Source organism: Ambystoma mexicanum, chromosome 6q, assembly GCF_040938575.1.
Source record: "Ambystoma mexicanum isolate Mex_15411 chromosome 6q, UKY_AmexF1_1, whole genome shotgun sequence".
Taxonomy (NCBI): Eukaryota; Metazoa; Chordata; class Amphibia; order Caudata; family Ambystomatidae; genus Ambystoma; species Ambystoma mexicanum.
In genome coordinates this window covers 967488341-967515413 of record NC_090937.1, presented here as the reverse complement: position 1 = coordinate 967515413, position 27073 = coordinate 967488341, and the positions used below count along the sequence as shown (strand labels likewise).

Genomic DNA, 27073 nt, shown 5'->3' with positions numbered 1-27073 from the left:
GGTCACTGCTTCTGTCAGTGTGCCATTCCTCCGTCATTGGCAGGTTCGAACATGCAACAGGAACTTTGATTTGTGCTATGTTCTAGCCTCACACGCTATGCATTATAGTCACCGTTTGATTGCCATATCTAGGTGCCCTTAGCCTATGTATTTTAGCCCACCATGCTATCTATTATAGTCACTCTTTGATTGCCACATCTAGGTGCCCTCAGTCTCTAGATCTTAGCCCTGTTGGAACAAGCGTATTTAGGTGCCTCCCATGCTATGTACCCTAGACACTGCCCATTCATGCCTCATATACTTGTGCCCCTACTAGTGAATGGTGCATAGACCTTACAGATCTAGCCACACAGCCTTAGACACAGTTACCGACATTTAGTACCTTGACGACCAGTTATCCAGTCCACACACACCAAGTGGCATTACTAGCTAATAGGAATAGCTCCTTACTATGTCTAGCTCACTCAACATTTACCTTCTAATGATTATGGCCATACTGCACGCCTCCCCTAAGAATAACCAGACTGAAGTTCCCCCTTGCAAGCCAGCTTTCGCGCCTCCTCTCCTACTCACCATACCCAAGACACCTAACTACCCTGGCCACATCAGCCCCGAGCACCAGGCCAACTAGTCTACACTTCTCAGCCTACCCCAACTCACGAGAGAAACCTTAAATTACACGCCAGACTTAATAAACTCTATGAACCTCTTGGAAGATCCCTCCCCACTATAAAACGCACAACGAAAGACAAACACATTAGAATATGCATTGCACCCCCTCAATCCCCCCCCATCAGTGAATATAAACATGCTTAAGAAAATACCAACTCATCCAACTCGGCCATAACCAAAATGGACCCTAAAGGACACTCCCTCAAGGGAGCACTCCTTAATGTAAGCACCCTAGTGGCACACGCCATTGACCTAGCTGACTGTAACGCTCACCTGATTCCCGTAGAGGCGCCGGTCTTGACTGGGCGTATACCGTATCTTCAAAGGTGATGTGTAACACACGGCTGGCTCTTTGGGCTGGACCTCTGTGCACTGTATGTTTGACTCGAAGGGTAAGTTGTCTGCAGATAGAAAATATGGAATTAATGAACTGGGTTATTGAATGTCTCTCTCTTCTTCCCTTTCTCTTCTCCTGTAGAACCCCGAAGGTTAACGCTCTCACCTTAGGTAAGTGAACGCTGTGCTCTCCGTCTGCCTCGGGGCAGGGTGCTGTAACCAGTTTCTTCACTGGATAAGGGGAGCAGGCCTCTTGACTTCAGAGGACTGCTGTCCGTCGTTTACTGCACGAACGGTAAGTTTCGAGTAATTTTAAAGTCTTTAGTAATGATGTCTCTTGTTTTGCACGGTTCCGGCGATGGTGGATGACGGGCTGAAGTGAGTTGAAGATGGAGCCCGTGTGATGAATAGAAGCGCCTGGAAGCACGTAAGTAAGCGCTTGTTGCCTGCTTCACGATGCGCTCTAACTGTCTTTTTATTTTGCAGGTACAACTTCGGAGCGGCTGCAGGGTGCCGGAATACCCACTGGGTTAGATGTGGAAAGGAGTAATGGCACGTGAGTATTAAAGTTCCCCAATGTCTTTAAACGCACCTTGTTTTGTCTTTCAGATGCGGGATGCAGCGCCGAAGGCCTCCGGAGCGTGCAAAGAGTTGGTAAGCTTTTGTCTTTCAGATGCCGGAATGCAGTGTGAAGACCTCTGGAGCGCACGAAGAGTAGGTAAGCCTTTGTCTTTCAGAATGCAGCGCGAGGCGTTGGTGACAGCCGATGGCCCAGGTAAGTGAAGAGCTGTCACTGAAGACCGTAATGCTAACCTGTTCTTTCTTGTCTTTATAGGTGTTGCTGAAGACTGAATTCAGGATGGTAAGCCTTTTTCCTTAGGCCCAGGATCAGATGCAGAAGACATGATGAGCGTTCTGCTGCAGACGATGCAGAATAACACAAAGCAAGATTCATCCATCGGGTGTGGTTTAAATAGCCTCCTGTAGTGCTTAGGTGTCTCCTTCCACAGCCACGCCTAGGTAAGAAAAGAGTTCCTGCTTTCCAGAAGAGTTCCAGTGTTCTGAACCTAGGGAGTGGCTCCTGCCCCACCCAACAGGAAAAGTAGTTCCAAACAGAAGAGGATCAGAGGCTCAACTGGCAGGCAAGTAAGCAGCATGGTCTGCTGCAGGTAAGTCCACCCAAGCATTATGAGCCCGGCGCTTCCAGCGCTGGGACTGGGCATATTTATGAGCCTGGTGCCACTGGCGCCAGGACTGGGTCCAAAAGGTCCCAATTGGGACTGGTTGGCACTCGGAACCTGGGTTATGAATCTGCTTCCAAGGGAGTTGGGAAAACCCTGACCTTTTGGAAGCAGAGATCATGACACTGACTTAATCGCAGAAGCCAATCTAGACTTTATTGCTATAACTGAGACCTGGCTACACAATGCGGCAGGCCCATCGCTCATGTTGGCCATTCCTGACGGTTACACCATATCTAGGCAGGACCGAGAAGGCTCCCGCGGAGGTGGAATCGCCATTATATCCAAAATAAACTTATCACTACGCCTAGTCCCTACCACAACTATGCAATCCTGTGAAACTCTCACTGCCAAAATTCCCATAAACACCCAAACTCTTTCAATTCACCTAATTTACAGACCACCGGGTCCACTTGGAACCTTCTAGGAGGCCCTGCACAGCCTTCTGTCCAACAATACCAAAACTACTTCCCAATTGCTGATATTAAGGGACTTTAACCTTGGCTTCAATGACCAAGCAGATGCCCATGCTTCTACTATTGCCAATACCCTTGACACCTTGGGACATACCCAAAAAGTTAGCACCCCCACACATGCAAATGGTAGAATACTTGACTGGATAGCTGATTCCAACTGTTCAGCTACAGTATCCTCTATTACGCCCCTCTCCTGGACAGACCACTCCTTGGTGTCCTTTAATTTACTAACCACCCAGCCCTGCCCCACAGGCAGCTCCACCATGCCCTACAAGAAACAAAAAGAATATTACAGCGGATATTATTATTCCCCTGATTCTTCCTACCTTAAATGCACTGCCAGACAACCTCGACCCTAGTGCATTGGTCAACTAATTCAACAACATCATGCGCATCACTATGGACAAAGTCGCCCCTCTCAAAATGCGAACAAGCAAACCCAAGGCACACTTAAACAAGTGGTTCACGCCAGAACTTAAGGCCTTGCGACAAAACAAAAGAAAATGCGAAGCCAACTGGAAATTATATGCAACCGAAGAGAATAAAGCTACCTTAACTAATATCTCTCGGCATTATAAAAATGAAATCTGTCTAGCGAAATGTAATTCCGACAATGTTCGCATTGCCAATGCCAACTCAAGTATGTAGGAACTCTTCTCCATCTTGAAAGAACTTGAGACCCACATTGCCACACCTGATACCTGCATCAAAGACCAGACCTGGTGCACAGATATCCAAACAGCCCTAGCAAATAAAATCACCACACTGCAAAACAAAATCCAACTAAAAAAAGATTCCCTAAACCTCACAAACAAGCCGCCACTTAACAACACCATTAACGACCCAACCAACAAATTCTCCTTCACAAAAACTACCATCCTAGAGGTAGAGAAAATCATCCTTTCCCTCAAACCGTCGAACTGCAAAGGTGACATCTGCCCAGCACAACTAATAAAAGACGCTGCCAGAGACCTTTCACCGTTCATTTCAAAATTAATCAACTCCTCCTTCGCCACATGTAATATCCTGGCGAACTTAAAACAATCATGGGTGCTCCCACTTCTCAAGAAGCAGACTCATGACCCCCTCATCCCCACTAATTATCGGCCCATCACTACCATACCTTTCCTACTGAAGATACTAGACAAGGTTGCCTATACACAAATTCAAAGACACCTTGAATTAAACAATCTACTGGGAGCCAGACAATCTGGTTTCCGTCCACTCCACGGTACTGAAACTGCACTTATTGATCTAAAGACCCAAATAGACGAACTGAGAGATCAAGGTAAGACGGCACTCCTCCTCTTACTTGATCTCTCAGCTGCTTTCGATCTGGTGGATCACAGGGTCCTCTGCAAACACTTAGACACTGCTGCACACTTCTCCATGCATGCCACCAAATGGAGTGAATCCTTTCTGAGTGAGAGAACAGCGAGTCTTCTCCCCCTCGGCAGCAGCCGACCCTCTTCCAATCACGTGCGGCGTCCCTCAAAGCTCCCGTGTTTCACCAACCCTGTACAACATATTCACTAAACCCCTCTTCGATGATCTGGACCTTCTAGGTATCACCTACACTAACTATGCAGATGGTACACAGATTCTCCTTCCGCTTTCTGGGGATCACAGCAAGGACAGGGAGTTGGTGAATAGGGTGTACCTCATTATTCAGGCATGGATGGCATCACATGGCCTCTGCCTGAATGATGATGAGACTGAGCTGATCATTCTGGGCACGCAGGCCAATATCAACAAACTAGGCAAGGACTATTCCACGTTTAAACATAGGTGCAATAGCATCAAGGTTTCGAGTGAAGTAAAAACACTAGGCTTCTATCTCGACACCACCATGTCTTTTGCTAAACAAGTTAACTCCTTAGCTTCCACGACAGCCTATACCTGCAAATTAATAAGAGCAGGTAAACCTTTCTTATCTAACAACAGTTGCATGATCCTAGCCAGAGCCTTACAGCGGCGCCAACAAAACTATCACCAAAAGGCTACACATCCTACAAAATAACGCCCTTACAGCCGCCTTAGGCATAAACAAAAGGGAACATATCTCCTCCACTAGACAACAATACAAATGGCTCTCCACCGACAATAAAATTCACCTAAAAATGCTCTCCTTGACGCACAAAGCCCTCAACAACGCTGCCCCCATTTACCTGATGGACAAAATAAGAAGAAAAATCTCTAGCAGACCTACAAGAACTCCCAACTCCAACTGTCTGGAAATTCCAAGATTTAAACTTGCCAAAATTGGCGGCACAAGCTTCCCTGTGCTAGCCGCTAAATGGTGGAATGCCCTGCCACACAACCTTAGATCAGACCAACCTTTCCTTCACTTTAGAACAAATCTTATCAAACACCTCAATGACAACAACATGTAAGGTTTGAAAGACTTTAATTTGTGTTATATTACTTATCTGAATGTACATATGTACCATCAAAGACTTATCACTATTGTACATTTTTAATTATGTAACATTGTAATTTGCTGTAACACTGTAATTTCTATGCAACATTGTAAGCTTCGTATATTCTGTTCACTGCGCCTGGTTACCCTTGGGTCTGGCGCGCAATACAAATAAATAAACAAATAAACAAATAAACAAACAAATTCCCAATTATTGCGCAAACACCTCCTTCCATTGCTGTGAGAAGGTCCAGCATGTATCTATTCCAGAGCGCCATCAACTTTACTGCTGGGAGCTCTTCCTTTATTGCTTTGAATCGATTCACTGTAGAGTTTGTCAGCATCAACTCCCATCTGGTAATCTGCAGCCATTTTTTGTTTGCTACTGCTGGAACCACTGACACGAAGAACATTTCTATTCTGCTGAATAACCTATGTTCAGGTGTTACATCATGTAGGGATGTTTCTGACGCCGATGAGAAATGTCTCTTTTCACTCTACTCACTTCCCCAGACCGTGTTTCTTCCTTTTTCTCCTACTCCCACTGACCTCTTCTTTCTGGTATTAGTGTCCATCTTCGAGAAGTCATCAAGCTTTATATCTTCTGGGGCACTACCAGTGATGGCATATTGATGTGTACCAATGAGCAAACTCTTCCCCAGTTGAGTGTCATCTTCTCGTATGCCTTGGGTCCACACTCCCAGCAATGATCCATCAGTGCTGCGGTGCCTATCTTCATTGCTGATCTCCAAATTTCACTTCTCACTCATTCTTGTAGCACAATACTGGTTTCTTCCAAGGTATTATAGGCATCAGTCGAGCTTCATTGTCTACCCAGGTAAGCAGTTTGGCACTTGCATCCCATTCCTTCAGGCATTTGTCATTTTCTCCTTGTACTGTATTCACTGGCAATTTTACTAGGGTGTGTGCTTTGCTTCCTACTACTCCATCTTTCCATTCTTCTTCTGTTTATACGACAATACACAAGCATCTGTGGTCTTTCCCAGCATCCTGGTTCTCCTCCTATTTCCCCCCGCACCCCTCTCTTCCGGCAGGGCAGCTTCTTCAGTGTTCTCATTTTCGTGTCACCTTTCTGTGGCTCGTCAGTTATGTATTGTATAGCTTGGTCTAACTGCCAATAGTTGTTCATCATATCAAGAGTCTTTATTTAACTGTCTTCATATGGGAATGTCGGTTGAGACATCCATCTGAATGTTGTTGTTTTCCATTGAAATCTTCCTTGAGTGGTAAGGTTCTGGAAGCACTTATGGCGTAGGGGATTAATGAGCAGACATTGCGGCACTCCCCAGTGGTTTTGTGAGAAACCTGAAGGTGTCTCACCCGCTAGTCCCCGGAGATCTGTCGTCCAGGTGGCCAGGACACAGCCCTCGCTATTGGATCCAGTTTCTGGGGGTGGACCAGTGGGAGAGTATCACCTGGGCGAGGGGTCTTTGAGGAGTGGAAGTGGGACACTGAGGGCTGAGACGCGGTATCCCCTTCCCTGTAACACCTTTTCCCCACCCTACCATGTAGGATATTTGGAAGCTCTACCCCCTCCGCCCCCCTGTTTTCCCACACAAACACTTTCTTACACAATAACAGACAATGGACTAACACCTGAGCCGTTTACCAGCACTCTGGTCAGGCAATTGAAAATAACCATGCACAGCTGACGGCGCTTTACCTTCCCCACAAGGATAAAAGGCTGAGCACGAAAGCATACTGTGAGCAAGGCCGAACGCACGAGGAGGCAGCTATACCAAACCGGCAGTACAAAGGAAGGAGAAAAGCAGAGAGACCTCGAAGGATGACAAAGGGGGAATTGCCCTTGCCCTTTTCAACTCAGATCTGTGAAGCCTCTGAAAGGGAAATCATAAGACCGGGAGTTACAGCTGGCGTGCGGAGCAGCAGATGTCAATGGTACACGGTGGGGGGGGACCTCCCGCATTGATAACGCAGGCGGAGAGGCAAGCTGGCTACCCTGGTATTATCATTGACTCCAGAGAACAAAGAAACCAACTGGTTCGGCACAGCCAGTGAGTCGGAGGAAACTGATAGAAAACCGAACTGTGGTGAGCCCAAGGTTGCAAGCAGCAACATTATTGAAAGCAAGGAATTTACAAGAAGAACTTGTGTGTGTTTGAACTTTAAAGAAAGCCCAGTTGAGGTCCAGGTGCAGAGGGGTCCGGTACCACGTGGGTGCTCATTCGAAAGGCTCTGGCCGGGACCTATTTTGAAACTACAAGAACCAAAAGTCCCTAGGAAAGAGTGGTCCTACAAGGGTCATCTCAAATCCCTTGTACAATCGAAAGTCTCTGACTCGTTGCCAGAGGAAAGCTAGGGGAAGGGAACCCCGCTTTCCACCAAGATAGTGAACTGTGATAATTGGCAAATGTGAACCCGACAGAGGAATGCCGAAAGAAAGCCAGGAGAAGGAAACCCTGCTTTCTGATGAAACTGAGCAATACATAAACTGGATTAGGAATCCATGAACTGTGTTGATGAAAGGCGTAGTGAACCCGACAGAGGGAGGCCCGTTTTTTCAAGGCGGATCTGAGCCCGGTGGAGGGAGATCCTAGGGGCGAAGAGAAATCGTCCAAGGTGTAAGATCCCATAGAGAACATTTGTTTGTTTATTACTTTGAATCAGCAAAACTTCTATGGCAAGAGACTTTTTCAGGAAAGAGACTTGGCCTCTGAAGGTGTTGAACTGAACTGTGAACCTTGCGCTGTCTAGGCTCAGGAGTGTGCTGTGCTCGAGAGTCCCACCTTGTCCCGTGATTCCAACCTGGGGAATGGAGACCGAGCCATACCATCCTGACTTATCATTTTGCGAACACTTCTTTATTTTCTGGTGAACATTATCCCACACTCTTTTTGTAATTAAGTAGTAAGGATTGGCAATAGTTTTTTTTTTTTTTTTTTTTTTTAGTATGTGCCCTTTTTATTTTTACAAGACGCCACTAGGACTGCCTTATTATTATTTGATGGTCGTAGCCTGCTCCCATTTTAGATTTAGGTTTAGATTAAGCATTTATCCCACCCATTATAAAGTTCAATAAACACCCTTTAACTGTGATCAATTGTGTCTGTCTTTACTGTTGCCACCATGAGTTCCTTACAGTTTCCTTACCTACTTTGACCATGTGTTTGTAACGCATGTTATTAGACACTCGAACAGTGCCAGTGAGATATAGGTACACTCCCCTCATGTCTGTGTCTGCACTGCACTTACCTCTCCTTACCGTGCTTTCCTGTCCACCTGACATGGTCGTTCCACCTGCTAAGGTCAGGCTAATGTTAGTGGAGGATACAGCAGTTTCACTAGACATGAGCGATATTCACCAAAAGATGAATGCAAAGGCCCCAATTCGGAGTAAGAGAAACAACAAAATAAGTACATTTTTTATTAATTCACCCATTTACCTGTGCTGCTGGATTATTGTGCAACTTGAAGATATCAGTTGCTCGCCTGAAGTGCGCAAAGGTTGTGCGTTACTTGGTTAGTGTTTGATTAGTCTTAAGCCCTGTGAAGCCTGTAATCGCTGATGGCAAATGCAATGTTCCCACACAGTTCTAATTCTAGGGTCTCAGAGCACTACGAGAACTCTGGGTTTCCTTGTTCATGTTGTGGGTAAACATGGGCCAAATATGCTAGAAAAACGTGGTAATATATACCAGGATGACGTGCTCGAAATCTGCTGGACCTTCTAATAAAGTGGACAAATTGGCCCGAAAAGGTATAAGGTTGTAACTCATTGGGCAACATGAACAGTCATGAAATATTACTGTCGCACTTTCTAGACGAATGTATGTGGAGAATAAAATAAGACGGTGTATCCTCACTCTGGATGTGTAGGTAGTCCCTGCCCTAACTCTGCTCCCCTTGATCGAGTAACCATTGGGTATCCTATGCTCTGCAGTGTAAATTCCCCATTATCTTGTTGGTCCTCTTGCTGATGATCGTTGGCCCAGTCGATCTCCTTGCCAGGTGAGGCCACAGCTTGTTAGGCCTTGATGTCTGAGGTGGTTCCACACTATCCTCCCCTGCAGTCTCACCACTCATTCAGTCACGGCATCGACAGCGTAAGGGCTAGTGAATCTGAGTGCGTCCCACCGAGAGACAAAATTCCGTAGGAGGACCTGGTCGCCAGGAAAAACAGGTGGCTCCTTTAACAAGTTCTCTGGGCCGTTGACGCTGCTGTTTTCTCTGTTGGCTTCAGGGCCTCCCTGGTGTTGTATCTGGCGAGAGATAAAGGGCACTAACAATGAAGGAAGTAACCTAATCATACATTTCCTGGCCTAAAACAGTCGCCCATCTTTCAGTGCCCTAGTGGGAGGAGCCAGTGGAAGTTGAATGTGCTGTCCAGCCACCACCTCGTATGTGGTTAAAAGGTGGTTGGACCCAGGCTTATTGCGCAATGTAAATAATGCTAAGGGTAACTAATGGAGCCGGTTTGTGTTCATAATCTTTTAGTTTTTACAGTGCTTTCCTTCAGAAGGCCATTGAGGCATTCACACACCCGGTTTGCTTGCGGGTGATAAATACAGGAAAATGTGCGTTGAATGCCCAGCAATGTTGTGAAATGCTTGAACATCTCGTTGGCGAAGTGAGGGCCATAGTCAGACCACAGGACCTCACACACGCCCCATTGTGGGAACATTTCCCAGACCAGAATTTCTGGTGCCCCGACGACGTGGAGGTGTTGAAATGGACTAACTGGCCGAGGTATGGCTCTTCTCGCAACTCTCAATGCATGTCCTGCAGTATACTGTTTGAAAACTAGCCAGTTGGTCATAGATTCAGCCACGTGTTCTGCCAAATTATCACATAAGCATGTTTCTCCAATATGGGCGGCAAGCATCTCCTTCCCTGTATGCGTTACATAATGTAACTGTGTTAGTGCTGTGTGTAACAATGCGTGTGGCATGACCACTTTCACTTTGTTGTTCTGCCGCCAAAGGACATCTGTTGGAGATACGGTACACCCCCTCCTAGTCCACAGGTCTTTCTCCTCCGTGGGTGCATTTCCCTACAGCTCCATTATTTGCATTGCTTGCAATACATTGTATCCATCTTTTAGGATAATAGTTTTTACATAGTCACGGGCATGTGACGAGACCTCCTTCTAGGAGCTCTCCAAAATATGCAGCGCACTTTGCTTCCATGTCTGCTGCTTCTTTTCCCCTTGAGATAAAGTCCTCCCCTTGCGTGGTTGCTTGGCACCTCACTATGGCTAACTGCCCAGGGTGATGTATGACTTCTACTAGCTTGCCCAACAGAAGTTATGTACTGGTGACCCGTCGGACCTCCTGAAGCCCCTCCATATCCACCGTGATAGTCCTGCGTGTACTGTGGATGTCACGTATGCTGAGTCAGAGTAGATTGTCGCCTCCTTTTTTTTTTCTGCTGTGCTCCAATGCCAATATTAAGACCACTAATTCTGCCGTCTGTGCTGAATGTGATGGCAATTGTGCACTGACTACTAACTCACTGGTTCCATCCTCTTAGCCTCACCACTGCCGTTCCCGTATGTCTGACCCTATCTGTCTGGTCAATTGTCAATGACATGTCAATGTAGAGCATGCCACCCCTGCGTACCTTGCTGATGTCACTCAATTCCTGTATGTTTTCTGTGCAGTCATGTGCGTAGTCACCTTCCTGTAAGACATCAGCGAGAAAAGTTGGCGGGTTAACAAGCCTGCACCTCACTACCTTAAGTGATGGGTTTGATGGTAACACCTTGTACCCTGATGCTCTGTGCTGTCAGAGTGCTCTTTGGTTTCTCCAGTATGGCGAAGAAGGCATGCTCCACGTAAAGAGTGGTGCTGCACCCCATGGTAATACTTGCTGCTTTGTCCACTGTGAATACGGCAGCAGCCAAAGCTTGCAAGGATAGTGTCCTCTCATTACTGGGTTGAGCACCACTGTAGTATGCTAGTGGCTTGTGCGTCAAGCTTGTCTTCTGTGTCAGAACTGCTGTCATTGCTACCCATCGAAGTGTGAGAGAAAAATAATTCCTTCTTGTAGTCTGGGATCCCTAACACTGGAGCTGTGCATATCGCTTCCTTCAGCTCATCAAATGCCACAGTCATTTCTGTTGTGCATCGTATTATCATGGGTCCCTTCTGTGCTTCCTTCAGATCACTGAATAGAGGTCTGATGTAAGTGCTGTAGTCGAAGACCCTTGCCCTGCAGCAATTGCATAGCTCCAAGAATTGCTGCATCTCTCTCACTGTTGTGGGTTTTGCTGACCTCTGTATTGCCTCTGCCCTTTCTGGAGTCACTTGTTGACCGTTTTGGGAGATCTGTCCAATGTATAGCACTTCTTTCTGAGAGTACTGTAGATTGGCCTTGTCCACAATGTATCCTTTGTCAGTTAACACTGTCGACATGTGTACTGAGTAATTTCTGAACTGTTCTTCTGTCGTGCTGCAAATCAAAATGTCGTCTACGTACTGTATGACCGTGTTCTCCATCTGTACATTGCCTAGGTCCATAGGGAGGACCCTACTGAAAATGGAGGGCGACTTGCTGTACTCTTGAAGTCTTGTATGTTTCCAGTTCTTGTTTCTATACATAAAGGAAGTCCAGTCTTGTGAGTCTGTGTGTAGTGGTATACAGCAGAAGGCATTCGCTGGAATGCTGCACAAGATTGTCGCGAGTTTCAGGACCAAAGGATACTCTGCTCCTACAATATGAATTAGTGGCCGCAAGTCCTGGATAAAATGCCACAACCCCCCTCCCTTTTTGCTTTTTGACACAGCAGTGTTGCATGGTGATTCTGATGGCACCAGGATGCCTGTTTCACTAGTGTTGCATTTGTCTCATAAATGCCCTTGCCTGCCTCCCTTGAGAGGGGGTATTGTTTGACTCTAGGTACAATTGCTCCTGGTTTCAGTTTTATTTTCACTCCTCCCATAGGGACTAGTGGTCCATAGGATGCTGGGTACCTTAGGCAAATGCTCCTTGCAGCAAGGCGATGGTGCTTTCAACGCCATCGCCATCCTCTGTGTACTTAGTGTATCTTAATCCAATAAGTCACACTCATTTCGGACACCATCTCATGGTCTGACCTGTTGTCCCGGAATAGTTCTTAGTCTGTCACTGTGGTCAATCGATACCCTTCAGCTACGGCGATCACTGCCTGCCACAATCGTCCTGTGTTGTCCATCCTGTTTACTTTTATCCACTCGTCTCCCACAGTCACTGGCTCCAGCTCCAGTGGCACTATTGTCCCTTCTGCCTCATCCAATGGTATTTATGGTCTAATCAAATATTCATTAGGAATGCCTGGGAGCCATGCTATTGCGATCTCATTCCTGTATTGGAACAGCTCCTCATCCACTGGCACCCCCTATGTACCCTCCATCCACAATCTGCTCAAATGATTTCTCTTAGGTTGAGAATGTGTATCCCTGGTGTAGAGCACACTATTCCCTTGTCTCTGAATGAGATGGTCATGTTGAGTCTGCTCATGATGTCTCTCCTTAAAAAGTTCACAGGTGTCTGTCGAGAGTAAAGTAAAGGCAAAGATAAATCATGTTCCCTATAGAAAGGGAGATATTGTCCGTGAAAGGAACCACTTCCGTAGCCCCAGAGAATCCTTGCGTATTAATGGCATCGCCTGACAACGTATAGTTCCCCTCCCGAATGCAGGACTTAGTCGCTCCTTTGTCTACAAGAAAAGAAAATGTCTTGTCGCCTATCAACACCCATATGCATGGTTCCTCCGCAGGGTTGGGTGTGATTAACAGGATGGAACACATCAAGTCTGTCTGTGGGCTGTCCTATTGAGGGTATAACAACATCCCATTCCCAGAAAATCGATTGTTTTCCACCAGAGTTACCCCTCCAAGGATCCTAATAGGAGTTGTTGCTACGGATTCCATGCGTGCCACTGGCCCGTCATTCGATTGCTTGCTGTTCTGTATCTGCGGCATCTGTTGTGCCGTATATGCATGCTGAGTGTTACCCTGAGTCTGAGGCATCTGTGGTGCCTGCAAATACTGCGGTTTAGGAGCTTGCATCTGTGGTATCTGTGTCATGGGCTGGTGTTGCTGCGGGTATGCTTTCTGTGTCTCTAGTCGTTGTTGTGCCTGGTCTTGTGTGTAGTACTAGTCGTTTTCCCCTTGATATGCCAGCTGGTACTGTGCTCCTCCATTCTGTTGTACCCCTCCTGCTTCTGCACACTCTCAAAATGTGCACTATCTGCACGCACAACCAGTACTGTGGTGGCTCCTTCCTTTGCCCTTGGAACCTCCCACCCCCCGCATAATCCCCTAGGCCTTGCTGCACCTGTTGCCCATATCCTCGAAACCCTCCTGGGGAAACCCTCTTGATTGATGTATCTGTGGCCCATAGCTGCATCCTCTGGGTGGCCCCCCTCTTCCTCAAAACCTAGACTGCATGTTTCCCTGCCCCATAAAACCCCCCCCCTTGCGGGCGGCGGAGCGCACTGTTGCTGTGGTGTCCCCTGCGCCCCTGTGCTTGTCATTGCAGCCCCTTTCAAGGCATACTTGGATAATTTCTTCTGTACTAGCTTCACTTCCTCCTGCTTCCTTTCCTCGTCATTCTTCCTTATTTTCTCTTGTAATAGCCTACAATGGTGTACTATTGTGATCTGTATTTCCGGCCAAGGTTTCGCCTCCATGCCTACTAACTTCTTGAGCTGCGTCTGTACCGGCTCTGGCAACCCCTGGCACAATTTGTGGTAAAATAAAGCTGCTGTTTTGTCCCACGGTTCTCCTGTTTCAAGGTGCCAAAGCTCTTGGATCACCTGAATATAGTGTAAGGGGTCTTCGTCCTCCCCCCCCCATCTTGCAGGCCATAATCGCACTAATGTCTGACATGTCCGGGTATTGTGTCCTTAAAGCTTGCAATATGGCAGCTCGGCAATTTGCAAACGGTCAACCATTGTTTGCCGTGTCACTGATAGTTACTCCTGGAAACTTTGCCCTTTTCCGTACATTATCAAAAGACTCTCCGAGAATCGCCACTAGTAATCCCTTGACATCCCCACTGCTAATCTCTGTCCCGCTGTCATTCTTTCCATTTTGTATATCCATTTCCCTGAACCCGCGGTTAACAAAGGTAACCTACATCTCGCGTTTTTCTTGTCGATGTGTTTCCATGGTATATATTTAGGGTGTCCCTTCCATTTCCAGTAGGGGCATTTGTGTGAACCCCCTTCCCACTTGCTCCTTTAGTCAGCCTAATGTCCTTGTCTGTGTCGCTGGGGTCAGTGTGTGCTCTTTTCTAGTCACTCGTGCACAGTTGTCTGACCCCCCCCCCCATGTGCCTGGTACCAAAACCTGCTATCACCGTCTCTCTCTTCCTTCGTCCTGGGAGATCTCAAAGTCTCAATGTATGGGAGTTTGCTGTCAGGGTCGTGTGATGCTGCTCTGGTCTGTGGTGCTTGATCGTCCCTGTCGTCCCTGCATTTCTTCCCCCTTTCCATGTCCCGCTCCACTCCGCGCTGTCCCGTGGGTACCTATACCTTAGTCACCCTCTTTTTCTCATCCCCATTTCCCCCTGCGTCATCTTCAGACTGTTTCCATATCGCTGCAAAAATAGTCCAAGACGCTGTCTCCTAGAGGTTGTCTTCACCAGCCTTCCCCTTGGAATCGATAAAATCTATGCCTCCTTTATCTCCATAGGATCCCATGCCCATTCCTTCTGCTGCTGTCATTTTTGGGATACTTTGACCCACTCAGCAGAATCCCCATCCATAACCAAGCTGTGCTTCTGCAGCCAACAGGAAAATGGCTGCGCTGGCTCCTTGGAGCACCATTGCATCAAAATAGTGTTTTGCAGCGCCAAAAGTATGGCTGCACCATCTTGCCAAACACCTATTGGGCGAGTTGGAACAGGGGGCACACCGAGAAAGGTGCCAGTTCTTGGGTGCACCCAAAAGAAGCAAATCAAATCAGCGCTGCTCTTCTGCTTGCAAAAATAAGTTCCCATTGAAAAGGGGATATTTTACACTGAAAAGGATGCTGCCCTGACACTATTTTCATCTATTCCACATCCCATTACTTTTATCCATAAGGCACTGCCATGCCCATCCATATCCACATTGTGCTTCAGCAGAAGAAAGCATGATCCCTGCATGACGGGTTGTGCCAGCGAAATCTGAGAAATCAACCAAAGCTTTACTTTCAGCTGCACAGAAAAACGCTTGACTTTTGTCCTACAAAATATCAAAAATCACTGCTTTAAAACAAATCCTACCTCTCTTCGCATAGGTCAATTTCAGTGGACCTGTGTCTTAAACAGATTGCTGTATGAGATAAGCTAACTACGGCTGCCAAACCATGTGGGAAATTCAAAAGGAAGAGAAAACCTTTGAAATGGTCAGCCCAGCAGACTTGACCACATGTTTAAAATACGCTTTTGCAAATAAGGAAAAATGCCTGTTTTAAAAGTAGAATGTTGACTAAAAGCCTGGCCTGGCCTGGCCTGGCCTGGCAATGTAAAGGGGTTTTGCTGGGAAACGTATATGGGTGTTTTATTCAACAGGCTTGCTCCTGATTCAAAACAAAATAAACTAACATAAATAAATAAATGTTTTTGGCTGTACTGGGGAATCGGCCCAAACAGGTTTCTGCCATGGCCGAAAAGACATTTGGGTGCTGGTGACAGCATTGCCCTACCCCCAAGAGAAGCCACAAGGGAATGCTGGGACACTTACCTGTTAACCGCTACCTTTGAAAACTTTGACTAGACCAAGACAAAGAAATGTCACACGCTCATCAGACATTTGTCTGGGCAGAGGACTCTTACAATAGAGATTCTGGGACATCTACGTGCGAAATTGAAAGTCACACGTCCTCGCAACAGAGCTTCAAAGCCAACTCAAGAGCAGCCTGGAAGTACATAACCATATTTGGAGGACCAAGGCAGACCATTTGTTTCAAAAGACTAGTTTAGTAATAAACTTTTAAGACTTTTATCTTTGCAACAGGACCGCGCTGAAATGTAAAAATTATACAGTTTAAATGTAATTTTTGTGGCTTTCAAATAAGATATCTTGGCTGTCAATAGCATGTATGGGATACAAACACCAGAAAAATGTGAATCATGGGGAAAGGACATATTTGGAATGTTATAAATTAACAGAAATATGCCCTATGAGAATATGCACCCATGCCTAAAGTTATAGAATTTTAAGTAATATATTTCTCACTAAGAAGTGTGCGAAAAACAGGTAGAAGGGCGAAATAAAGTCTGCTAAACTGTGGAGTTTGACTGCCATGCTCGGCGTGAAATATGTAATCTGCCTAGGTAATTTGTAAAGATGCCAAAATTGTGTGATTTATGTGAAGAATGATTTTGGCTAAAGTAACTGTGGGATGATCCTATGCCTTGTAAACCCACATCTTAAAGCTGGTGTTATGTCTTTAGAAGCCCAATCAGCTGTCAGGAAGGCGGTAACAATCACTCCTGGCCAATCCAGTTGTTAAGAGGCGTGCTCAGCTAAGTCTGTCCTACCATATAATTCTATGATCTCACCATACTTCATATAAAGGGTGGCTGAGAGAACTCTAGGGGGGCTCTCCTGAATTTCCAGCGCCTGCGTTCCTGATCTTCTACATTCATCTTGCTAGATTCCACTACATGGCCAAAGCATAGCTGATCCTACTCTAGCCAGACTAAAGCATAGCTGACCCTGCTTCAGCAAGGCCTTGATATATAAACCCCACTAACCAAGGGGATAAACTGTGGTACCCTTTGTGGGGAGCAACCTGTAACAGACCAGCTTCTTGCCCGCTAGCTGCTTGCCTGCTATACCTCTGTCATCCAGCTGTACTGCTATCCAGTGACCCAAATTGCCCAGCTGTGTGCTAACTGGTGACCCGAGCTGCGCAGTGACCAGAACCCGGTTGACTGTTCCAAATTCAGGCGTGGACTGTAAGTCTTCTCCCCATCCCATAGAAACACATAGCCTATCCCATGTTGACCCTTTGTCTTTGTTCCACTCTTTAAGCAACCTACTCTTGCCTTGGTAATTTGTCCAACTGTCAGAATTCTTTGTGCATCTTGTCTGTGATTTCCTAGTGTTGGCGCCGTTCTTTCATTCACCCCATCTTGTAACTCATTAGCAATATTTGGAATAATTGAAATTAATTCCCATATAGATCTGAATGCGGGGTGAAAGGGTTAAGTTGCAAATTAACCCAAGATCCTACTGTGTCTTTCTTAACAATATAGCCAGCCGATTTTCTCTTTCATGGCTTCATTTTACCAAAAACGAACCTCCTTTTCCAGCTACAACCATCCTTTCACTTTTCTACTGCCCCTGTCATGTGCATCTATCCCCCAGCCCAAACATCGCACTACAAATATGAGTATTTCACCCGTTTTTCATAACAACTGTTTGTGTCCTTTAAAACGGCAATTGAGAAAAAATGCAACTTTCCCACGTGTGATTCGGCTGCATTGTGTTCTTACTTTTAACTTGTTTTTGAATTGTATGCCTTTGGTTGAAACCTTGCCTTGTGTCAGTATTTAGATATTCCTGCTATTGTGAGAAATCATATTTGCCTCATAGATTTAACCACACATTCATTAATTATTTGTCATTTTCCGAGTGTCATTTCATGCCATTGCAAAGGGCTTTAAAAAATGTCTCTTATTTTATGAGGCAAGGTCGCATTTTGATTCTGTTTGCTATACAATATCCCTGACTCCCTGCTGCTTCTTTCTGTCCATTCCAAATTCGATTCATGGAGGTTTGGGAGGGCAAAACTGGGAGAAATATGGGTGCTATCTACCCAAAGAGAAAAAGTGCTCCTATTCGTTTGTGCTTTGTATATGTTCTAATAGAAGGTTAACCAAGTGTATTGCTTCAGTTTCCATTGTAATTATCACCCCATTGGGGATTGCTGCCCAATATTAAAAATGTGTATGATTGCCTTTGAATTTTAAAATATTGCATTTTCACCAACCGGCCTGGTTCATGGTCCATTGTGACCCGGGAATTTGCAAAAGGGGGTGTAAGACGGGTTGTGTGCCATCTCAAATTGAATAAGCAGAAATAAGAAAAAGCATTCCAGTTGTTCGCTACATACTAGGATAAGATCAAGGTGTGTCGCCCCATTGAAATCCTTAACAGATGGTCCTGCTTGGCAGGGCTGTATTGTCTGGCTCTGCGTGGCTACCTCCTCCTCCCATGCTCATGCTGTCTCCCATGCCCATCATGCTCTTATGTCTTTGATCGTGCGCTCCTCCTCATACTCTCTTATGATCCACTCCATCTGCTACTTCCTCCGTTCCCTATCCACAAACATTCATTTTTCCCCTCTCCTCTGCTTCCCTTTGCTTCTCAATCTCTTCTTGCTCCCTCCTTCTCTCTCGCTTCTCCTGCTCTTTCTCTTCCTCCCTCTCCCTGTCTGTGCTCCCTCTCTAGCCTCTCTTTGCTTTCTCTCTCCTTTCTATCTACTCTCTGCCCAGTCCTTTGCTTCGCTGTTTCCCTTAAGGCTATCCATTCCTTTGGTTGCTCCCTCTGCCTCTGTTCGTCTTCCCTTCCAGTTTTAGGAGAATATGTCCCTGTACCCACCTTTGTGGCTATGCCCTCTTGCCCCTTCTTCGTGCCCTTCTGCGCCTCACTTCTCACTCCCCTTTCACCGATCGGCTGCCCCATTCCTTTCAGTCCCTCTTCCTTGGTATATGGTGATGGTTTATATGTTGGGTTTGACTAGCCTTCTGTTGCTTTTAGCTCCCATAGGGGTACATCCCCTGCTCATAGTCTGTGTCCTCAGAGTTCGCTTGCAGGAGAGGGTCGGTGCCCCTGCGCCTCCTGCTGGCTCAGCATCCACTGACGCCTCTCTGCGTCCCCCTCTCCCTCCTGAAACATCCTCCAGAACTCAAATATTGCCAACCCGCTCGCTAGCTTTTTCTCCTTATAGGTACCCTGTAAGTGTGTCAGTAGGGATTGCTGCACATCCTTGGAGAAACATCTGCATGGAGGCCATGGTTTGGTCAATTTACACTCAGTGCTTTTAGTCCATTCTACGCTGTATTTACAAATCTTATCCTTATAAGGTGGGAGGGTCTTACACAGGTGCTGTAGCGGCTTGTCACTCCCGCACTTCCCTTGATACATTATTTTTGCTCTTGCTTGACCTCAAATCGAGGATTTCAATATTCGGCTGTCAAGGGAAAAACACAATAGTAATTCTTTCACTTTTCTCCATGCCTCTCTGGCTCAACAACCACCCTCAGCGTGCTTTGCGCACCGCCCCTCTGAAAATCTCTGCTTCCTCAGGCACACCTGCACCACGACTGGACAACCTTGTCTGTCAATCTCCAGCTTCCCAACACTGATTCCTCACTGCCTCCTGTTCTCCAAGTCCTATGCACAAACCTAGGGTTGACGTCACCAATTCATTAAGCAAGGTAGTGTTAAGAAATCAGTTACCGTACGCACAATGCTAGAACCCTGTTTCCCAAAATATATACACAAACCCAACACAAACCCCAGAGCGGTCTTCCTGCCTCCTAGCAGAGTATACTAATATTTTCTTGTGTTAGATCTGTACCTGTATCGTCGCCTTACAAGTAACTGTCTCCTCGAGACTGAACTAGACGAATCACCTTCCACAATCTAGGCCAGCTCCCTTTGCTAAACCTTACAGGAATACTGTCATCTATGACCCGAGATAAAACGCCCAAAAGACAGGAAATCCACTATTTACATAAATTCTGTCATCTGTGCCCTCGAGTCAATAGTCTGTTGTTCACCAGAACCTTTTACCTCGAAACCAAATGTGCCCTAACCACAGAAAATGACATCTACCTCCACTCCTGTCCCTACTAAACTTGACAATACTTGGCAATACTCTCCAATACTCAATACCACCCGTGCACCCCCTGTTACTCGCCCTCTCCCCTCAGTTGCCATGTGGCTGGGTCAATACTTAGACTCCTTCGTCTGATGCCACTGCTCGGCTGCTGCGTCCCCCAAAGCTGCCACTTCGCTATTCTGGTCTTCAAGAATCCAGGCAGACCGCGGCCAGGATATTTCCCAGGCTGGCTCCTGATGGCCTTTACACAGGGCGTACTTCCCCCTTGCTCTTGAAACCCGCGAGGCGTTTCACAGCCTCAGGCTCTGCGGCGGGAGAGTCTGCTTTGTGCCGGGTTAACGTAGCCCAACCAACGACTAGGCTGCCAACTTGTAGATGGTATGCCAGAGGCCATCTGGGAGTCCGTCCGACTCTCAAGGGCACAACATCCTTCCCCAGAATAAACAGAGGACTCAGCCAACAGCAAGTTAGAATTGTGGTTGATTACAAAAAACCAACAGGGATCATACAAGACAATCAAGATTCTCCAGTACATCTCAACATTACAATGTTTGCGCCCCAGTTATGTTGTGACATTGCGTCATCACCTGGGCGATTCTCCAAAAACATATCCCAGGTGCGGATTGGGTACTGAGAACTGTATCCCTTATAGACGTACCCTATAGAGGTTATTCTGCTGGTCCTTGCAAGTCCGGTGGCTGGCCTGTCCCGTCCCCAAGAAACTATTACATAGTTGCAGAGTCATGGGTTTATCACTGGTTCTTGCCCCTTGCCATCCACCCCTGATTTTCTATTTTGGGATTGGCTAGAGCTGATCTCCCCAGGTCTGGGACTCGATTCGGTTCTCAGCTCTCCGTGCACCACTCTGTCCACCGCTTCAAGGTGATGTGAAACGTCTGTGTCTGTATTGTATCTGGTAATGTACCACCTTTGCCTATGAGAGTGCGTATCCACGTTTCAACACTTGTTTCACTCTTGGGTTGCTGGGATCGGCTCTCCTTTCCCATCTCGGGTGAACACCCATTGTCTAACTCGGCTGCATCGCCTGCTTGTAGACAACAAAGTCGAGCTCTTGAGCCTGCATATATGAGGATTTATTCAATTTCTCTGAAGCTGGTCCCTTGTCGTCTTGTTTGGAATGTGACTGGTTATCTGTGAGCTTGCTTTGCCCTACATGCAGCCTGAATTAGCTCCTCTTGTCTCAATTGAGGCTTTCTGTAATTTTCCTTAGACCTATAATATGGTGCTTGTGCTATACTAAGTAACCTATAAGTTAGTCGCACATGGTCCTACCAGGCTCCATATATACTCCTGTAGTTCCATAGGGTTATTCATTATAAGCATTTGCAAGCTCACTCAGGATCTCTTTTTGCCTTGCAGTTCTGCGTTACTGCATTTGGCTATTGAAAAAATAATAAAGCTTTGACAGTATGTATATGTATCCGTCCTCTAGATATAGAACTGTGTAAGCATGTTCTTCGTGTATGTGAATGTGTGTTTGTGTAATGCGGTGCAGGGCGGCTGCGAGTGTGCTTCATGACTAATGCTGCTATGTCGTTGTGCCACTAATGACGTCAGCATGATGGCTTCCTGGTGCTTAATTGAGTGCCCATTAAGGTATTTCCATCCACAATCTCGTTTGTGTCCCCTATACCTGTAAGGATATGCACTGGATTGGGTCTGTAAGGCTGGCTAAGGGGATACTTTTCTGTGTACGTGTTAGCAAACAGTGTACTTGGGATTTGTCCGAAAAGGATGAGTAGCTTCAAACATTTCTTGACCGTCGGCGCGTCATGTTCCTCGGGGCAAGGAGGGGCATTCCTAGGACCCTCTCTTCAGCAGATTGGATACCAACTGGATGTAGCTGATGGGGTGGTGGTAGACATCTTTTAAAAGAGCATTACTCATGTTGGACGGAATGCAAAGGCCTTTCTCAACGCAGCACCAGATTACTGTAAGGAACTCATGGTGGCAACAGTAAAGACGGACACAAGTGATCACAGTTCAAGGGTGTTAATTAAACTGTATAATGGGTGAGTAAAATGCCTAATCTAAACCTAAATCTAAGATGGGAGCAAGCTACGACCATCAAATAATAAGACAGTTCTAGAGGCGTCTTGTCAAATATAAAGGGCCTATACAAAAAAAATCTAGGGGGAGAAATGCAGTAGAGTGGAATAATCGGCAATTGGTGTAATGTTCTCTGATTAGTAGAATCTTTAGGTTCTTCCTGAAGCGTCGATGCAAGGGGGCACAGACATTCAAATCCCAAAGGATGGATCACTCTGACTTACAATGGGCATCATGAACTTGGACCCACAATCCAACGTGAGCATCAACCTAGCAAACTAAAGTGAAATGGCGACGAGATCCATTTGATCAGTTTTTCTGACGCTTGAAAATATGCTGGTGCACAGCATTTGAACATGCTGGAGATCAAATTAAGCTGGGTCAGTCTCTCCGATATTTTCATAAATTGGAACCCAGAACAGTCACTTCATACCAATGTATAAAACATCTCGACCTCTACTCTCAGCCAGAAAGTTGGTGAAAGTTGTTTCGGATCATTTTAAACTCCATCAAGGTGCTCCTGAAAAGCCCACCAAACTACCGCTCCTTTTCCTAAATGACATACTCTCCTTTCGATCTATTAGCATCTTTACACTAGACAGATATAAATAACCACTTCCTGCCTGCTAACGCCACCCCACCATACTAACTTTGCGGAAGCTGTTCAGCTCACTGCACAACCCACTAGATCTTTAGTTTGGTCATATCCCCATCTAGGACCGCGGCTCTCCCTGTGTCCAAGCACCATCATCTTGGTCTTGGGTTTTCACGTCTGGAAATAACTTGTACCCAGGTGTCACCAAACGCACCATGTACAACCACATAGGCCCTGAGAACTCTGTTGCCTCCACCTTGCGCTCATTAGCGAGCTGTATCGCACCTGCCTCTCCCTTGTCCCCCTTTTCTTTTTGCAAAATCGAGCAGCAACAGGCTTCCAAAATTTGAGGCGCGCAATACATTGCATATTACATGAAATAAATAACTTACCTAGAACTACCAATTCTAATAAAATGTAATAACTTTGACATTTGGGTTGTATTGAAAATTGAGAAACCAGGCTCATGCTTCAATTAGGGGGTAATGGAAAACATGACACGATTTGTTAATTGTCTTGCAAGTTAAAGAACAGCATCCTGTGTCTAAAAGGACCCCACCTAACTGACCTCACCCACCCTCAGACCTTTTACTTCTTATAGGTCATTGTTCGCCTGATTAGGGAATGTTCAAGAATACTACAACCAGGCTTTCCAGCACACTTATCCTGCCAAAACAATGCCTCAATGCATGAAAATACAGCCCGTCGTTATTGTCCATTACAGATGTGACGCCCTTCCGGTCAAACGGATCTCAAACTAAGGGCGTAAATGCGCACCCTCCATTACAATTTACGTTTCTCCTCAGCCAAGGGGTGTTTGACCCCCACCCCTGTGACATCTGGTGTCACACCTCATTAACTAAAAAAACAGTTCTTAACACTACCCACGCCGCTGACCTTGTCCCAGTAACCCGGGCTGGTCCACGCATGCGCAAATCAATCCATCATCCAAATAAGCATATCCAATGGCTAAGATGGGATGGGGGCCTAATGAGTCTGCTAGAAGGAAACGGTTTACTAAGGATTGTGGTAGAATGAAATTGCTGGTAGGGGCCGGGAGACTGGCCCATTACATTCGTTTTAAAAAGGTCCACCTGCAAGGAAAATGTGTCCAGACCCTCCTCCGTAACTCAAAGCTTTATTTATTAAACTGACCGGCTCTCTCGGTTGCCTGGTAAAAATGTAATAATTATGACCTTATTACATATATCTGAAATTAGGATTTGATGCGCAGGAGCTCAAATATATTTTTTCCATAACTTCCAAAGCAGTGTTATGGGCAATAAGGTGGCATGTGTTTGGTACTTAAAAATCTATAATGGCCCTTAACATTTTACATGCTCCAAAAAGTGAAAGATCTGTTTTTTTTGAGTTTGGCAGTTTTTTCAGGAGAATCCGCGTTCTTGCTATTATCAGAGTAAATTATGCAAAGTTAATAAAGTCATCAAATCACTGCACATTTTGTATCTTCCGTCACAAATGAACCACTTCTCCAGCATGGGGTCTGGCATGGATTCACATGCTCATGAATATTCCCCGTCGTCAGGCTGGGAATCCTCGGTAAAGAAAAAACCAGTATCAGTTTCGTTTCTGATCTGTCTTTCGTAGTAATAACCAATCACTGGTCTCTGCGTCATACTGACCACAGCCAATGACTGCCCTCTACCTAAGCACCGCCTCTGGCAGCCATCTTCAGATTTTTACCGCACGTTCATGTGTTGGGATCCTCGTGCTATTGCTCTCGAGCGTTAGTGCTATATTTTCACATTTTTTCTCAAAAACTTCGTTTTTTTCGATCAAAAGAGCCTCAAGCTCCACCGACTCTCCATCCGATCAACGGGGACCCGTGTCGGATTCGCCTGTGCCCCTCAAGGGTGAAGATTTCGTCGAGCTACGCTTTTGGAGGACTCCAGAAGTTTCTCAGGCCCGGACATGGCCCAGGAGAAGGGAAGCTCGACGCCCGGAAAGCTGTTCAGGATCTGTCCTGGATGCCAGCTGCAGAACGTCTTTAAGGAGGACGAACACTCCCTTTGTCTCTACTGCTTACATGAGGACAAGACACACGTGGAGAAAGACTGTGCGTTTTGCGGCAATATGTCGGAGCGGACCATGAAGGACCGCCATCAACGTCTCGCCAACTGGCTGGAAGGGAAAAGCCCGTCAGGCGAGAAGAAGAGGAAGAAATCCGAGCGGTCTTCTAAGACCTTTGAGGACGCCCCGGCGATGGGGGTCCAACACAAGGCCAAGCACCGCGAGTCCGCTGGCACCGGGAGCGCCGAACGGTCGGCCTCTACGGGCGCCAGGCAGGGCGCACCCGCCCCGGCACCTTCAGCCACGAGCCAACGCTCTGGGTCGGGTAAGAGGAAGGGCGAGCACCCGGTGAAGCTCCTGGAGAGGCCCCGGTCGAGCTCGAAGGCCCCATCGGAGGGGGAGCGAGGCAGTGTTCCCCCCCCCCCCTCAAGGATAAGGCGGTGAGCGCACCTAAGGTGGTGAAGGCCTTAATCCATCCGGCCAAGCCCTCTATCGATACTGTCGCGGCGGCCCTGGCTCAGCCTGTCGAGGCTACACCAGTGGTGGCAACCTCGGGGCTCAGAGTCTCCCTGCCACCTCGGAGGGAGTCCTCTTTTGTGCCCATCGATAGGACCCCCGTGAAACCCCCGGCGGGGAAGAAAAAGGGGGGGCAGGGCGTCGTCGTAGATTCGGCCTCAGCTTCAGAGGAAGAGCTGATTGAGGTCTTAAGCCACGGCCTTGGCGTGGAAGAAGACCGGCCCGTCGGGATGGATCCTGATCGCCCGTCGGATTCCCCTCTGCCAGTGCCGCAAGACAACTCGGCGGCCATTTTGTTGGCTATACAGTCCTTATGTTCAGAGATAAGGACGAGACTACCGTTGCCGACGGAGGAACCTCTCCCGTCGGGGGATCCTGAACAGGGACCTTCTGGTGCTCCCCCCGCCCAAGAAAAGAAGGATTCACCCTCCACCTCCTTTTCAGCCGTCGTGCCCCGTCCAGCCCTCCTCCTCCTGAGGGGATGATACGGGGACTGACACGGCAGCGACGGGTACGGACGACGAGGTATACGACGAGGATCTACCGTCGTCGCCTCCCACCAGGGTTTCTCCGCCCGACTAGATTGGATCGTTCCACTCCATGATCGCCAGGGCATCCGAGCTTTTCCAACTCTGCCCTGAGGAGAAGAAAAAGGAAGGATTCCTTTATCAACGGCGCGAGGCTAAGAGGAAGACGGTCCTCGCGGTGCCTCTACTGGACGACATTTGGGATGAGGGCCTCGCCCTCTTCAAGAACCCTTCCACGACGCCGGCTAGAAGAGACCGGTACGAGAAGAAGTACCGGGTCCCGGACGCGGCCCCCCTGTGCCTCTGGGCGCAGCCTACCCCGGACTCCGTCATCACCGCGGCGGCCAGGAAGAAAGCGGGGGGGGGTGCGGCCTCCACATCGACTTCCCCACCGGACGGCAAGGGAAAGAAATTGGACGCTATGGGACGCAGGGTCATCTCGTCTGCAGCGACGACGATTAAAGCGGTCAATGCCTTGGCTATCGTGGCCCGCTACGACAGGGAGCTATGGTACAAACTAGCTCCCCTGCTGGACTTCCTACCGGACGACAAGAGGGCGGATGCCCTGGAGATCCTACAGGAAGGCGAGGTGGCGTCGGACCACGCCATCACTATTGCGACGGACATCGCCGACACTGGGTTTCGCCAGTTGGGCAACGGCGTGTGCCTTAGGCGGCGTGGATGGCTCAAGGCTACGGACTTCCGTCAAGACGTACAGACCAGAGTCCTGGACATGCCGTTCGATGGGAACAACCTGTTTGGGAAAACAGTGGACGATTCCCTTCAGGCCATTAAAACGGACACTGAGACGGCCCGGGCCCTTGGGGTTCTGCAGCAACGACGGACGCCCTTTCGGAGCAGCGGAGGCAAGGGCGCCTCCAAAGGTTCCGGCGGCTGTTTCTCCACCTACCGTCAAGCGGCCCGCTCGTCGTCTCAGGAGGCCTACAGAGGATGAGGCAAGTCTGGCGGACCCCGCCGTCGTCGCCAAGGAGGTCAAGGCGGCAAAGCCTCGTCGAAACAGGATTGAACCGACCGTGGGGTCGGGCCCCCTCCGAAGCACCCCGGTGGGAGGCCGGCTGGCGAGCTTAGTCAGCGTGTGGGAGTCCATCTCCACTGACCGTTGGGTGCTGAATGCCTTAGCCCGGGGCCACGCGCTCGAGTTTCAAAGAAGGTGCCCGCGCGTCCCCCCCGTGGCCAGGAGAGAGCTTCACGTCCCTCAGCTTCTCCTGGAGGTAAAGGCGATGCTCAGGAAGGGCGTCATCGAACTCGTCCCAAAGAGGCTTCGGGGCTCCGGAGTTTACTCGAGATACTTCCTCGTGAAGAAGACGGGAGGATGGCGCCCCATCCTAGACCTGCGACGTCTGAACAAGTTCATCAAGGCGC

At 47.6% G+C, this 27073-nt stretch overlaps 1 protein-coding gene across 1 annotated transcript in view; it reads left to right on the top strand.

Moving 5' to 3' along the window:
* The window catches only part of DCTD (dCMP deaminase), a 306663-nt gene that overhangs the window by 209516 nt on the left and 70074 nt on the right, over positions 1-27073 (top strand). The gene's annotated exons all lie outside the window — the stretch shown is intronic.